The sequence below is a fragment of the Schistocerca nitens genome, chromosome 7, assembly GCF_023898315.1.
Source record: "Schistocerca nitens isolate TAMUIC-IGC-003100 chromosome 7, iqSchNite1.1, whole genome shotgun sequence".
In the NCBI taxonomy this organism is placed as follows: Eukaryota; Metazoa; Arthropoda; class Insecta; order Orthoptera; family Acrididae; genus Schistocerca; species Schistocerca nitens.
In genome coordinates this window covers 631,461,740-631,477,788 of record NC_064620.1, presented here as the reverse complement: position 1 = coordinate 631,477,788, position 16,049 = coordinate 631,461,740, and the positions used below count along the sequence as shown (strand labels likewise).

The 16,049-nt window shown below is 41.7% G+C and overlaps 1 protein-coding gene across 3 annotated transcripts in view; it reads right to left on the bottom strand.

The window, feature by feature from the left end:
* LOC126194901 (zinc finger protein 594-like) overlaps positions 1-16,049 on the bottom strand; it is an 89,539-nt gene that overhangs the window by 37,455 nt on the left and 36,035 nt on the right. The gene's annotated exons all lie outside the window — the stretch shown is intronic.

The following is a 16,049-nucleotide window of genomic DNA, read 5'->3' as shown; positions in this document are numbered from 1 at the left end:
AAACAGGTGTATGGAGATGCTGCTGTCGATCGCAGTACAGTTAATCGGTGGGCAAGCAGGTTAAGTGGTGAAAGCGGGCACAGCAATATTGAGGATTGTCCTCGCAGCGGCAGGCCTCGTACTGCACACACTCCAGAGAATGTGCAGAGAGTTAACGAATTGGTGACTGCTGACTGATGCATATGTGACGACACTGAAGAAACTTCAAGCTTGACTGAGTCGTGTTTGACCATATCAGCAAAAGCAGGGTGTTTTGCTGTTGCAGGACAATGCACGGCCACAGGTCAGTCAAAAAACCATGGAAGCGATCGCAAAACTCGGATGGACAACACTGAAACACCTGCCTTACAGCCCTAATCTGGCTCCATGTGACTATCATCTTTCTAGGAAACTGAAAGACTCTCTTTGTGGAACAAGGTTTGAAGATGATGACTCCCTTGTGCACGCTGCCAAACAGTGGCTCCAACAGGTTGGTCCAGAATTTTACCGTACGGGTATACAGGCGCTGGTTCCAAGATGGCATAAGGCAGTTGAAGGGGTGGAAATTATGTGGAGAAATGAAAATATTGTTCCTAAAGGATGTATCTATACACTGTAAAACTTTCAAACATGTAGAATAAAAGATGGATTTAAAAAAAATAGTGTGAATTTATTTTGGAGTGACATTCGTAGAACAACTGTGCCATGTTGAAAGTTGGAGTAATAGCAAATTATAATTTGGCAGAGTGGGGGCAGGGGGGAGAGGGAATAAGACAGAAACAATCTCCCTACACACACCATCCTCTCAGAACTGAACCCTGGATCCCCACCTGCACACAATAGAACATACGTTGTTTGCTGTGATACATAGTCATTCATCAATAACATTGCCCAGTCTGTTGCAATCATTAACAAAAAGTATACTTTGCTTATTAATGCTATGATGAGATTCAATGTGAAGTTATTATTCATGAATGTGCCAAGAAGGAGACCACAAGCATTTTATGCAAATCCCTGGCACCTGACACCTGTGAAATACTGATGATTGTGATGACCCGTTTCATGTGGATAGCAAGCTCTACAAACAGCTAGAGGAGGTCACTTTGGGCAGTCTGTTAGTTGACAGTTCATTCGTGGAGAATTCTGAAAGAGAGACATGGCAACTCGTAAACATAAGGTGTGATACAGGTACGTCAATGACACACACAAATGCAACTCACACACACATGACTGCAGTCTCAGACAACTGAGACTCAGTTGCCTGCGACTGCAGTCGTGTGTGTGTGTTTGTCATCTAATTTTGTCAAAGGCCTTACTGGCCGAAAGCTTTATTTGTGACAGTCTTTTTGTTGTGCCTATCCGCGACTCGGTATCTCTGCTATATGGTGAGTAGGAAATTCCCTTTTCACAATATTGTTACTATATATTACACTTATTTACTTCCAGGATCAATTGTAGCTCCCTGCACCAATCATCAATTCTCTGCAAGTCTTCTGGCATTGCAAACTTCCTGTAGACATCAGCATCGTCTGCTTGTGGTGATATGCACAACTGCCCATTTTGAGATGTGGTGCAGTTGAAGCAATATAAAACCAATGTATTCACACTTTTCAAATGTTCAGGTAAGATTTAAAATAATATTTTCAGAAGTCTAGCCTAGTCACCACAGCATCGCCTGCATACGCATTCAATATATGTTGCACACATCTCCTCCTCCCCACTCTCTGTGTCCACCTCTTCTCCTTCCTTGATCTCTCTGCCCCCCTCATCTTCCCAGCTCCATCTGTCGTATCTCCTCCTCCTCACTCTCTCTGTCTCTACATCTCATCTTACCCCTCTTTGTCCACTTCCCCTGCCTCTTCTCTTCCCGCTCTCTCTGTCCATCTCATGCTATTCCTCTCTGGCTTTCCACCCCCTCTCTCTGTCCACTTCATCCCCCCCCCCCCCACCTTTTCTTGCCCAAATCTCCACTGTTACACAATCTAGAGGGTTGTAACCCCCACAGTGCTGATTCTCATATAGCAAGCAGTGCAGCATTTCATTGAAATCGCTCCAGTACTTTAGGAGGAGGTGGTGGACTCTCTCTCTCTCTCTCTCTCTCTCTCTCTCTCTCTCTCTCTCTCTCTCCCCCTCCCTCTCTCGCTCCCCCCTTTTTGTTCATTTCCTTTCTCTGACCATTTCCTCCTCCCCTCTCTCTTTCTTTTCCACCTGCCCACTATCCCTCTACACCTTCCACCTCCCTCGTGCACTCCCTCTCCTCCATTCTCTCTGTCCATCCCCTCCTCTATCCATCTCAATTTTTCACCAGCTGTTCCCACTGGCACCCCAATACAGTTCAGGAAAGCAGGCTGATATTACTCCAATATAGCACAACTGGCATGCATGACAGACTACATGCTGGAGTCCGAAAACAGTTGCTTGCCCATGACACGTAGGCTGCTCTGCAAAGTAGGTTGATTTGGCTGGCCAATTATGTTCCCACACAACATGCCTGTCGTGTAGGGCAGCCTATACAACAGGGACTGGAAAAAAACATGTTTCTGCCCATATCGCCAACCCTATTGGAACTAGTTGGTTAGAAACCCCATAATGCTGATATTCATGAGGCTTGATGTTTCTGTGCCAGATTTGGTTGAAATCAATCCAGATTTTGGGAGGAGATCCCAGACACACATACATACATTCTACTTTATGACACATACAAAAATCACACACTGAAAACCCATTTTTAGTTAGAGTGCATTCTTATTAGTTACAATTAGATTTTACTAAATGCCTTTGTTACAACTAGAATTTACTGCTGATCAAAACTGAATGTCATTCAAAACTGGTTTTAACTTCACGAAACATATTTTGGCCCTTACACCTGACGCAACAGAGTTAATTGTGATTGATCAAGTGACGTCCCCTGATTCGGGCGGGAAAAGTTGATCGAGAAGCGGCCCCCCTGGGCACATCTGTCCAGCACACACAGATCAACTGATATGTATGTCTCACGGCGGGTGTAAATCAGGAAATGCGATAGAAAGAAGCATATTTAAGATGGATATTACAGATTGGTGAACACAAAAAGTAAAACCTCTACAATAGGATTACTAATGAAACTTAGTGATACATTAGTGGACAAAACTGAAGCTCAATTAACTGAAAGAGAGAGAGAGAAACAGTTCAGGAAATTAAATCAGTCCAGAAAAATGAAGATGAAGAAAAGGAACTTGTTTTGAAACCTATGCTTCATTCAGAAATGAACAGTCATTGACAAGTTAATTGAAACGACATGCAAATGCAAGAAGATAACAGATATAAGTTTATAATGCTATATGAGTACCACATGATAAAATTTGTTACCATGCACTGCAAAGCACAAGAGCCATGGAAGTGACATGTCAATTAACAGGTATATTTTTGTGTTTGGTGCTCCTTGCCACTCTGATGATACCAAAGAACTTGTTAATTCTGTCACAAATGGTCTGACTTCATTTTGGCACTGCTGTAAACTGGTTCACGAAACACCAAGGCACAGCCAAAGTTAAAGTCCTGTTGAATGCGCTAACCGAGGCATTGAAAAAGTGTTGGCTTTATGGATGCAAGATGACAATACCATAAATTGGTCAAACAGCCTTCCTTTTGTACAATTTGTGGAAAATCTGGCACTTCATTTTGGTATCAAGCAATCACCATATAAAGTCATGTTTGGTACAGATCTGTGAACAGGACTTATGACTTCGAGTTTGTCTCTAGATGTTATTAACGAAATATGAGATGATTTTGACAGTCTGTAAGTAAAATTATTGTGATAGATGAAGCAAATGGTATAGATATATTACATAACTCAAAAGAGGTAATGGCTTTAGCAGTGGTCAGCTGCAGTCAGTGAATAAGTCCCAGAAGCCATATCTAGTACACGTGCAGACTCTTAAATAATTGCAGATAGTGATACAGATCTAGAAGTTGTATCTAGTGCAAACTGACAGTCCCAGATAACAGTAGCTAGACAAGACACTCATAGTAATACAATTATAGCAATTCCTAATGTCGATATAGGAAAGAGAGATCTTCGCAATATTATAGGAGTTGTTCTTCTAAAGGACGAACACGGTCTCCGCAAGACTGGAACAAAATATGGAATGCTTGACAAAATGGACTGTACTGTTGAACTGATTTCAATAATAAGGGCAGAATGTTGTTACTAACAGTTTCAGTGGCTCATTAGTTCAAAGCACTATTTAATGTTGCTAATATGCAAGTAATTCATTAATGTTTGAAGGTTTAATATTTTTACTGTAATACACACAGAGTGCAGAATCACCTATTAAATACCTAATCACTTGTTAAGTAAGCTAACTATACGTGTTTCTTCAGGTGCGAATTCGGTGTGTCCAAAGAAAAATTATTACTTTTAGAAGAGGTGCCAGAGAGAAATTTCTCTTCAAGAACTGTTGTCAAGACAACAGCCTTAGGAACACGACAAGGACTTGTTTGCTGTGTGTACAAGCAGGCATATATATTAAAAAGATACTTTTGTAAGGAAAAAAGAGGCAACCTGTATAACTCAAAACTTACTTGTTCCCTTTTTTATTAAGACTCAAGCTACTTTCATTAAACGTATCAGATTAATTCACACATTTTTAATGTATGATTTTCATTTCACATTTTTTAATTACTGCTGCTGACAATGCTCTGTAAACAATACTTTTTTTTTAAATTCCAGTCAACATGTAATTGGTTTTGATTGAATTGTTTCCCCCAAACAAGTTTCTCAAGCTAATGTGCCAGTTTCATCTAACTTTCAAAGTTAAAACTGGGTTCATCTAAAATTCAAACATTTATAGTGGTATGTTCTTGATATATAAAGGAAATTATAACAAAGGCATTCAGTATAAACTAGTTTTAACTAGAGAAAACACATTCTAACTAAAAATCAGTTTTGACTGCAACATATGTAATGGCCCTGTAATGCTCTTTTTGGGTACTCCCAAAATTACCTTCACACCTCTTGATTTTGTCTTGTTAAGAATTAAGAATAACACACTGAGTTCTCTCTCCTAGAATGTCCTGAATCCTGTCACAAATCTGGTCCGCTACTCAACAGGCTCATATTTTGTTCACTAAGTGACAATGTGAAACACCATTGAATGCCTTCCTAAATTTCAGGGCCATTACATCAACTTAGATGTCTTTGCCTATGGTCCTCTGAACATCGTGGATAAACAGTGTGAGCTGAGTTTCACAAGATTTCTGTTTACAAAATTCATATTGGTTTTTATAGAGCACATTTTCAGTCTCCAGAAATATCATAATGTATGAGGACAGAAAATGTCCCATAACAGTATAATGAAAAGGATAATTGTTGCTCACCATATAGTGGAGATGCTGAGTCACAGAAAGGCACAACAAAAGACTGTCGGAAAGTTCGTAGCTTTCGGCCAACGAGGCTTTGTCGAAAGTAGACAACGTACACACACGCACACACTCGTGCAAACACAACTCGAACACACGTATGACCACGGTCTCTGGCAGCTAGAGCACTGCAAGCAGCAGGGCATTATGGGACAAGCAACTGTGTGAGGGTAAGGAGGAGATTGAGGTGGGGAGGGGGAGGGATAGCAGGGTAAGGGTAAAGGACAGTAAAGTGCTGCTGGGAGTGTGCAAGGACAAGGTGGAGAGTGGGGGCAGCTACATACAGTTGGGAGGTTATACGGAGAGCGGGGTTTGCAGAAAAGGAGAGACTGTGGTGGAATAGAGTGCTGTGTAGGTACTGGGAATAGGAGCAGGGAAGGGGCTAGATGGATAAGACAATCACTAATGAAGGTTGATGCCAGGAGGGTTAGGGGAATGTAGGACATATTGCAGGGAGAAAACTCACCTGTGCAATTCAGAGAAGCAGGTGTTGGTGGTAAGAATACAAATGGCACAGGCTGTGAAACAGTCATTGTAATGGAGTGTGTCATGTTGCGCAGTGTGTTCAGCAGCAGGGTAGTCCAGCTGTTTCTTGGCCACAGTTTGTTGGCAGCCAGTCCTGCAGACAGACAGCTTGTTGGTTGTCATGCCCATTTAGAATGCAGCACAGTGGTTGCAGCTTAGCTTGTAGATCACACGACTGTTTTCACATGTCGCCCTGCCTTTGACAGGACTGGGGTAGACAGTGGTGGGAGGCTATATGAGACATGTCTTCTGTCTAGGTCCACTGCAGGAATATGAGACACGAGGCAAAGCCCCGGGAACAGGGGTTCCAGTTATTCGACACTTCCCAAAGCCCCCACCTACTGGCCAAAGAGGAGTGTTCACCTTGTGACTCAGTATCAACCAGGACTGGAGCAACTGAATTACATTCTATGCCAATTTTTTTTACTATCTCTCGTGTTCTGAAATGAACAAAATTCCTACCCACAGTGGTATTTCTGCCACCCTCCAAACCTCCACAATATCCTCTCCCATCTCTACACAACCCCTGCCCCCAGGCCCTGGCCTCATGCTTCATATCCCTGTTATAGACCTAAATGCAAGACATGTACCATACATCCTCCCAACACCACCTACTCCTCCTCTCACAAACATCACCTATCCCATCAAAGGCAGGGCGACCTGTGAAACCAGTCATGTGATCTACAAGCTAGGCTGCAATGAATGTGCTGCATTCTAAGTGGGCACGACAACCGATAAGCTGTTTGTCCACACGAATGGCCACAGTTTGTCGGACCACCCTGTTGCCGAGCGTGCTGCCTACCGTGACATCGTTCATTTCGGTCACTGCTTCACAACCTGTGTCATCTGGATCCTTCACACCGACACAAGATTTCTGAATTGCGCAGCTGGGAACTCTCCCTGCAATATATTCTACATTCCCATAACCCTCCTGGCCTCAACCTTCATTAGTCATTGTCCTCACCCATCTAGCCCCTCCCTTGTTCCCATTCCAGCACTACAAAGTCCTCTATTCCACCAACCCAACCAGTCTTTTTACTTCTCTCCTTCAAACCCCCCCTCCTCCTATGCCCTATCTTACCTTCCGACTGCTCCTAGCTGCCCCACTCCCCGACTCGTCTCTGCACACTCCCAGCATCACTTTACTGTCCTTTACCCTTGCCCTGCTATCCCTTCCCCTCCCTGCCCCAGCCTCCCCCTTACCCCCACAAGGTTTTGCCTCTCCCATAATGCCCTGCTGCTTGCAGTCTGGCGCTAGCTGCCAGAGACCGTGGTCGTATCTGTGTGTGAGTTGCATTTGTGAGTGTGCATGCATGTGTGTATGTTCTCTACTTTTGACAAAGGCCTTGTTTGCCAAAAGCTACTAACTTCCTAGCAGATTAAAACTGTGTGCCAGACTAAGACTCAAACTCGGGACCTTTGCCTTTCGCGGGCAAGTGCTCTACCATCTGAGCTACCCAAGCACGACTCGTGACCCATCGTCACAGCTTCATTTCTGCCAGTACTTAGTCTCCTAATTTCCAAACTTCACAGAAGCTCTTCTGCGAACCTTGCAGAACTAACACTCCTGGAAGAAAGGATATTGCACAGACACGGCTTATCCACAGCCCGGGGGATGTTTCCAGAATGAGATTTTCACTCTGCAGCGGTGTGTGGTGATATGAAACTTCCTGGTAGGAGTGCTAGTTCTGCAACGTTCACAGAAGAGCTCCTGTGAAGTTTGGAAGGTAGGAGATGAGGTACTGGCAGAATTTAAGCTGTAAGGACAGGTCGTGAATCGTGCTTGGGTAGCTCAGATGGTAGAACACTTGCCCTTGAAAGGCAAAGGTCCCTAGTTCGAGTCTCGGTCCAGCACACAGTTTTAGTCTGCCAGAAAGTTTCATATCAGTGCACACTCCACTGCAGAGTGAAAATCTCACTCACTAAGTCTACTAACTTTCCGACAGTTTTTCTGTGTGCCTTTCTGTGACTCAGCGTCTGCACTATACGGTGAGTAGCAGCTGTCCTTTTCATTATACTGTCACAGTCCATCCTGGATTTTCCATTGTTTGATTTTGAAAAACTGTTTTATGTCTGCAATATATGTCTATAATTGTGCGCACCTGTTTGATGACCCTTGTTGGAAACAGGAATGATGTGCTTTTTCCAGTTGTTTGGCACCTTTCATTATTCCAACTTCCAAAGAAAAGCTACTCATATAAGGAGACCAAGTTCTTTTACATAATCTCTGTAGAATTTCTCAGGTATTTCATCCTGTCCAGATGACTTTCTGTTATTGAGCAGTTTTAGTCAGTATTCTATTCAGCAACCATTTATCTCAATGCATTTTGGTGTGATGAGTGAAAGGAAGAACTGTATCATGATACTCCATAGTGAAACAATTTTGGAATACTGACCTCTCTTTTTGGAGTGATTATAGTCACTGAGCGACTGAATAGATGATGTGAACCAGCATACTGATTTTATGTAAGACCATAACTCCTTAGTCAGATCTAAGTCTCCTATTTACCTTCCCCACTACTGATTTCACATTGCTTCTTCATGTTACCCTTAAAAATTTTGACAATTTACCAATATAATCAGACACTACTGATTTCTTTGAGTTTGTTAGGAGCATTATCTTGCATTTATTTTTTACATTCAGTGAGCTATGTCACTTTGCTATAGGCAACGGCATGGTCAGCATACAATGAGTGTGCTGCATTGTGTATATTTAGCACACTGGCAGTCTTATTTCATTTCTTTGTAACACACCTGATGGTCTTTGGCCACCCCTTCTGTTGAACGTTCACTGCTCAGTATAATAAACTGGGTTCTACAAGTTTAAAATTCCTTGAGCTTATGTCATATTTGTGAAGATACTACATATGATCATACCTTGATTATCTGCCAACAATGTAGTACACAGTCAAACACCTTTCAGGAATCTACTAGCATGGTATCCACTTTTTCATCTTCCAAGAATCCACAAACGCAGTATCACTTTTCATCAGTGTCCACTATTTACAATTTATCATGCGTGAGAAGATAGAGTTCTTTTTAGCAAACCTGTTCCAATTCAATTCATTGAAACAAGCTTCTTTTCCGTTTTTCATTGTGTGCTCTAGGATCCAAAACAGGTGGACATTAGATATATTGGTACATGATTCTGTGGGATCCATTCTTTGATCCTCCTTATAAAGAGAGTGACCTGCATTCTTTTCCAGTTGTGTGGGATTTAATGCTGTATGAGAAAGTGTTAAGCAATATAAGTTTTGAAACACGCTGATTCTGCAGAGAATAATAGGAAAATATACTGAGAAAGGAGTGAAAAAAAGCCACATTTGCTGAAGAGGCATTTGTACCGTTGTCTGCTTTATGTAGTTTCTTTATTGCTTGAAGCAAGCAAGAGAGATTCATGATGTCGCTACTGTTATATTCTCTATTCAGCAGTCTACAGAACTATGAAAATAAATGTGTGATGTATCCACATCCAATGTCTGACTACGGCTTGAAAATGTATGGGGAGAGCATATGCTTTTCATCCAAGAATTCCTGACTGCTGGAAACAGTAAATTTCTGGAAGAATTATTTGTGTTATAAACACTATTTGGTTACTTGTCAATAGTAAGTGATGTCTTAAATGTACAGTCTACCTGAAATTTCTTAATGCATTCCACAACTATGCTTCATATGTTCCAGTTAGTTATTCTCTAATTTTTTTTATGACTAACCTGATCTTGGCATTTGCAACCTTTCACTCTTCTCAGAAATTACATGTCAGTTGACTGTACTTTGTTTTTATCCCTCTTTATGGTAACCCCAGTTTCACTCCCGTACAGTAGAGATATCACAGCCATAGTTTTGTAAAACTTTTTGTTTTTGTTTCCTCTCTGGCTCTGTTCTAGTACTAGTGTCACATATATACCGAAACTGAAAGCTTGTTGTCTATCTCTCTATTATGCTGATATCTTATTAGGCTTCCTAAGTAGTTAACCATGTTAACATGTTTAATTATTCTGTCATTGATAACAATTTTTGATTTCACTGGCTCAATTCCTTTAAATGCCTTTACCTTCATTTCATTAATTGAGAATTCCATACTGTATTCTTTGCCCAGCGAGTGCAGCTCATGAGCTTATGTATGGCTTATTGTAACTGATTTTCACTGTCAGATACAAAAAAATGACGGGCTGCAAAAAAGACAAATGTTCATGATTCTGTACTGTGTTATCTGTAAACTTGAATGTACTTATTGTTTCCATCTTCTCAATATTTCAGCAACTTATATATTAAATAATGTCGGTGATAAACTGCACCCTTGTCTGATACTCTTATTCTATTAAATGTAACATTCTTACAACCTTTTTTTTTTATTTTAGTTTCTGTGTACATATCTTCCAGAAACTTTATGATGTGTTTTGGATAATCTCATTTTTCTAGTGTGCTCCATAGCTTTTGACTATATACTGTACTGAAGGCTTTTATGTTATCTATGAAGACTATATGCATGTCCATATTAAAATTGTGCCTTTTCTCTACTGTTTTATAATGCTTTCCACTGAAAATATGTACTATAATGGTACAATTGATTCATTCCATAACACAGTGAGAGGTCACAATTATGATCCACAGAAATTAACTAACCAAGTGTTTCTCTTTTCCTCTGTCTGTGCTTTTGTCTGTAAAAATGGTTCATCACAAAATTTTAAAAGGCAATAGTGTTCTGTTTCCAGAGTGCAAACAGTTCTAACCCACACAGATTTTCTAACTGCTGTACACTGTTAAGAGGGTTATCTAAAAAAAGGAAGGAGAAACAGAAAACGGATCTTGTTCACAGAACAGAAACAATGAGCACAACCTCCAGATTCCTGCTTGCCTCCCATGGCCATTCAACAACGCTGCAACAAGCAAAGTGTCACTAAGACATACATACAATTCCTACCACTTGAGAAGTATGTCTCACCACAGATCATTGAGGAAACCATTGTGAATCAACACAATCTTACAAAGATGGTCAAACCGAGCGAGGTGGCGCAGTGGTTAGACACTGGACTCGCGTTCGGGAGGACGACGGTTCAATCCCGCGTCCGGCCATCCTGATTTAGGTTTTCCGTGATTTCCCTAAATCGCTCCAGGCAAATGCCGGGATGGTTCCTTTCAAAGGGCACGGCCGACTTCCTTTCCCATCCTTCCCTAATCCGATGAGACCGATGACCTCGCTGTCTGGTCTCCTTCCCCAAACCAACCAACCAACCAAAGATGGTCAAGAAATTAAAACACTCAGCTTCATCAAGTGTCACGGCTTTTGTGATGTGGCAACATTAATATAGTATTGGAAAGTTCTGAGTCGAATATAACAGTGGTAAGTGCATCTCAAACCACCTTATAGTTGAGATGTAGAGCGGTTAATAAACATGCTGCTTTCGCTGGAGAGAGAGAGAGAGAGAGAGAGAGAGAGAGAGAGAGAGAGAGAGACAGCATGCACAGCTGTCATATATACAGGGTGAGTCAGTAGGAAAGATATATGCTTTGACAGGTGATATTACTCGTGATTCTGGACAAAAAAAAACTTCTAATAAACATATGCCCTTCTCTCAACTGTCCCCAGGTAAACCAATGAAAACAGCTAGAAATGGGAAAGGTGCAGGTGACAGTAAATTATGGTTTGTTTAACTGTGTACATTTTCTCACAGAAGATGTTCAAACAGTCCACCGTCAACTTCAATGCATGTTGTTACTCTCGTAGACAGGTGTTGTGTCACCGGTTGGAGCTCAGTTTTGCATTCCTTTAACTGGGTACAAACATGTAAAATACAAGCAAGAAATTCCTCTCTTGTGTCCACCACTCTGCACTTGTAGACATGGCTCTTCAGCCTGCCCCCCCCCCCCCCCCCCTCCACAAACAGTAATCCAATGGGGTAAGATTGGGTGACCTCGGTGGCCAAGCAATGACTCTACAGCCACCGATCCAATGACCAGAATACGTTGTGTTGAGATACTGTGTCACTGGCTGTACAGAATGTGTCGGAGCTCTGTCATACTGAAAGTACATACGAGTCCATATTGCCAAAGGGATATTCTCCAAGTATACTGGTAACACATTTTGAAGAAACTCAAAATACAGTGTCCCAGTAAGACGGTTATCTAAAACAACTGGACCGATGAGTTTGTCACCAATAATACCGCACCACACGTTGACTGAGAAATGTCATCTAAAATTCGTTTCCACAGTAGCGTGCACATTTTCATTTTTCCATACATGAGAGCTGCGTGTGTTGTTGATTCCGTTGTGGGTAAATGTTGATTCTTCAGTGAACAGAATATGTGGAATTAATCGCTCATCAGCAATGATCCATTGACAGAATTCTTGCCGGGCGGCAGCATCTCCTTCATGCACTCTGCCAATGAAAGGGATACAGACTTTCTAGAGCTAGTAGTAGGTTGCATGTTCCACTACTTGAAGAATGATCTTAACTTCACGAAGAGTTTGTTGTACGGGATGTTCAGAGATAACATTTATGCTGGGAAGTGCACCACGCTGACACAATCCGTGGAACACCCTGATATCTGGCACCCTGGGTTTCAGAAATAGTTGTTGGTATTGTTGCACAGCAGCTCTGGAATTGCCATTGGACAAACCATAGACAAACACCATTTCAGCGTACTCTGCATGTGTGAAGATCCATGGCGTCTGACAGGGTTTCCCAGCTGCACGCCGCTCGGCTGCATCTTCTTCTTCTGACGGTATAGCTCTATTCTGGGCAGTTGCCCGTATCACAGGGGATGCATCAATTAACTCTTCATATGGGATTCGCGAGACTGCTTTCTAAACGTATGCGCTGTTCACGTAAATTTATAACTGCTATTTGTCCGCCATTATTTCTGGTCTGCAATAAACCCATAGATGATGCAGTTCCTGCACCCACTAAATTTGACAACACAAAATCGTATTCGTTGTTCACATAACACTGTAGTACCGAGACTTGAGGTAAACAACTGTACCATGCACAAGTGAGCTGTGTACTGATACGGTTAGTAAGGACAACGCTCACACGTTTCCTATTCCCAGTTGTTTTCATTAGTTTACCCAGAAACAGTTAAGAAAAGGGCATATGTTTATTAGGAGATTTTGGTTCAGAATCACCACTAGTATCACCCCTCAAAGCATGTACCTTTCCTCCTGACTCACTCTGTATATAGTCTGCAGCAGAGTTTGCTGACCTTCTTGCCGCAAGCTTAATGTGTTTAATAGTCTTTACATACTTATAATGTAGATATAGCTCCAAAACACATGATACCAAAATGCATCCTCCCAATGGGTGTTGGTAAATAAAACTAAAACCTCTCACACGCTTTCTGCCAATATGTTCAGGCTAATATCACTAGAGTAGAGTGATACACAATGAAGGTTTGTCTGTATAATTTATAAATATTTCATGAACTATGATGAATTAAAGCCTCCCGCCACTGTAAAAATGATGCTATTACCATCTAGTTGTGTATGGCAGGACTTTATTCACAAGATTGACCTGTGGGCCCAAGAGACAGGGCCAGGGCAGTGAGAGCCACTGTAGCCAGGAGAGGCTGGCAAGAGCCGCCACCCACTTCGTAAGTGACCTGTGATACAGAACCTGTCAGATATTAAGAACATATTTACGGAGTATTTGTGAGAAACAAACTATGACTGTTCCCAGCTTTTACAGACCATTGAAATGAGTGTCATTTCAATCCTAAGAAAAAAAATGTTTATGACTAACATCATGAATCAACAACAAGAAAGAGAAATTCTCTTTATAGTTGCCTGGAGGCACTAGCACACACATTTTTAAATAATCTACTACTCCCAAAAGTGAGATCTGCTGGACAAATTCCTCTCACTCTAGCATTGTCTCACATTGTTATGTTTTGTTTCAGGGTGCAAAAACAACTAAGCTCGTATGTGCCCCTTTCAGAACTGTAGAACACAAATACGACAAGGGAATTAGGAGTGACTACATTTCAAACCCAACTGTCAGAAGGAAAGACAGTTAAAAAAAGCAGGGACTTTCTGTTGGAGGAAGGGCCACAAAATACGCTATAGAGACAACAGAGGTCCTGACTAAAGATTAAATGTCCTTCACCGTATTGCTACGACGAATAAAAAGTAAAATGCTGTTGACAGCATCGTTCGCTAAAATGGCCGATAACTCAGAAGGCAAACAAAAACTAGAACGTAAGTGGTTAAAAACAGGGCATTTCTTCAGGAAAGGGTGAACCGTTGAAGGTTGATGGCAATGGGCACAAACTGGTGGGGCACCACCACTTAACAAATGGCGATGGCTAAAAAGACAGTGCCCAATACGTAACCTAGCTAAAATGATCTCCTCGTGGCAAGAAGGCCACGAGGAAGTCGGCCGAGCCGCTGGGAGAGGTTTAATTCCTCAGAGCTTGTTCCCATGACAGGAAGACCAGTGGTGATGCCAAAATGACACCACTTGCTGACAGACAGCAATACAGAGATCATTGGAGGGAATGGAAGAACTAGCATGCTGAGATACGAGGACTGCTGCCTCGGCAGCAGCATCAGCGGCCTTGTTTCCCATTAGACTGACATGACCGGGGTTGCACATAAACATCACAGTGACTCAAACAAGAGTGAGAAACTGAATGCTTCCCTGGACCCGCTGCACTAATGGATAGACAGTGTACAGTACACAAAGGCTCCGAAAGTCGGAGCAAATGACACAATTGAAAAGCCTTTGTCACCAGGTGTACTCAATGGCCTGATACGAGGTGAAGATCTCTGCTGTTAATACTGAGCAGTTTCTGGAAGCTGAAACTGCAAAAATCATCAGTGCCAATGATGAAGGCACACCTAACACCGTGGTCATTCAGAGAGCCACCAGTGTACACAAAGGTACTATCGTGAAGCTCTGTGCGAAGGTCGAGAAATTTACAGCGATAGAACGAGTCTGGAGTTGTGTCCTTAGGAAGCGAATGAAGTCCGAGGTGAACACGGGCCACTAAATGAAGCCAAGGTGGTGATGGGTTCACACTGGGGAAACTGGCAGGTAGCGTGAAGTTAAGGTGCCAGAGCACGATTTTTAGACTGAAGTCAGCTGATAGGTATACTCGCTTAAAGGAAGTCCCTCTAACTAAGGGCTCACCTTCAGAGGATGTCACGTTTCCAAGTAGAGAAGGAATTAGCATATTTCATCAAAATATAAGGCTTATTAGAGATAAAGTTGGTGAACTGCTTATAGGTGTTGACTATGAAATTATTGGTATATTGGAGCACCACTTAAATAATTTGACAATTCAGAGGCTTCCTTTACCAGGATACAGATTAGCTGGCTGTTTTTCAAGGAGTTCCTTGAAGGGTGGGGGAGTGGCCATGTACGTAAAAAACAGTATTCCATTTGAGTCCATAGATGTATCATGGCATTGCACTGAACAGATATTTGAATGTTGTGCAGGGGCAGTTGAATTTAGTTAAACTAAACTCTTACTTGTTGTTGTTTATAGGTCCCCTAACTGACTTCAGAGCATTTCTGCTCAAGCTAGAAAGGTTTCTTGATTCACTTTATTGGAAGTCCCAGAAATTAATTACATGTGGTGACCTCAACATTAATTTTGTATGTGATGGTGCAAGAAGAAGGAAGTTGGCAGATCTCCTAAATTCATATGATCTGATGCAGACTGTCTTTTTTCCAACTAGGATGCAGGGGAACAGTAGTACAGCCATAGACAATTTTTTTTTTATTCATTCTTCATTACTAGATGGGCATCCTGTTAGTAAAAGGGTGAATGGCCTTTTACACCATTATGCACAAGTTTAACACTAAAAGGGTTTAGTACTTTAGTACTCAAACAAATGTCACATATAATTACAAACTATGTAGGAAGTTAATCCAACAGCAATAGTTTTTTAAACCTCGCCAAGGAACAAGAGGCGGGATGTTTATAGTGCTGATAACATAGATGACAAATATAATGCTTTCCTTAACACATTTCTCATGCTCTTTGAGAGTTGCTTTGCTTTCCATTAGAATCCTCTAAACTGGATACTAGTAGTAAAAGGCAGCCCGGGTGGCTGGCTGGTGGGATAAGGATAACATGTAGAACAAAGCAGGAATTATATCAAAATATTACAAGTAGTCACAATAAAGCTACAGTAGCCCATC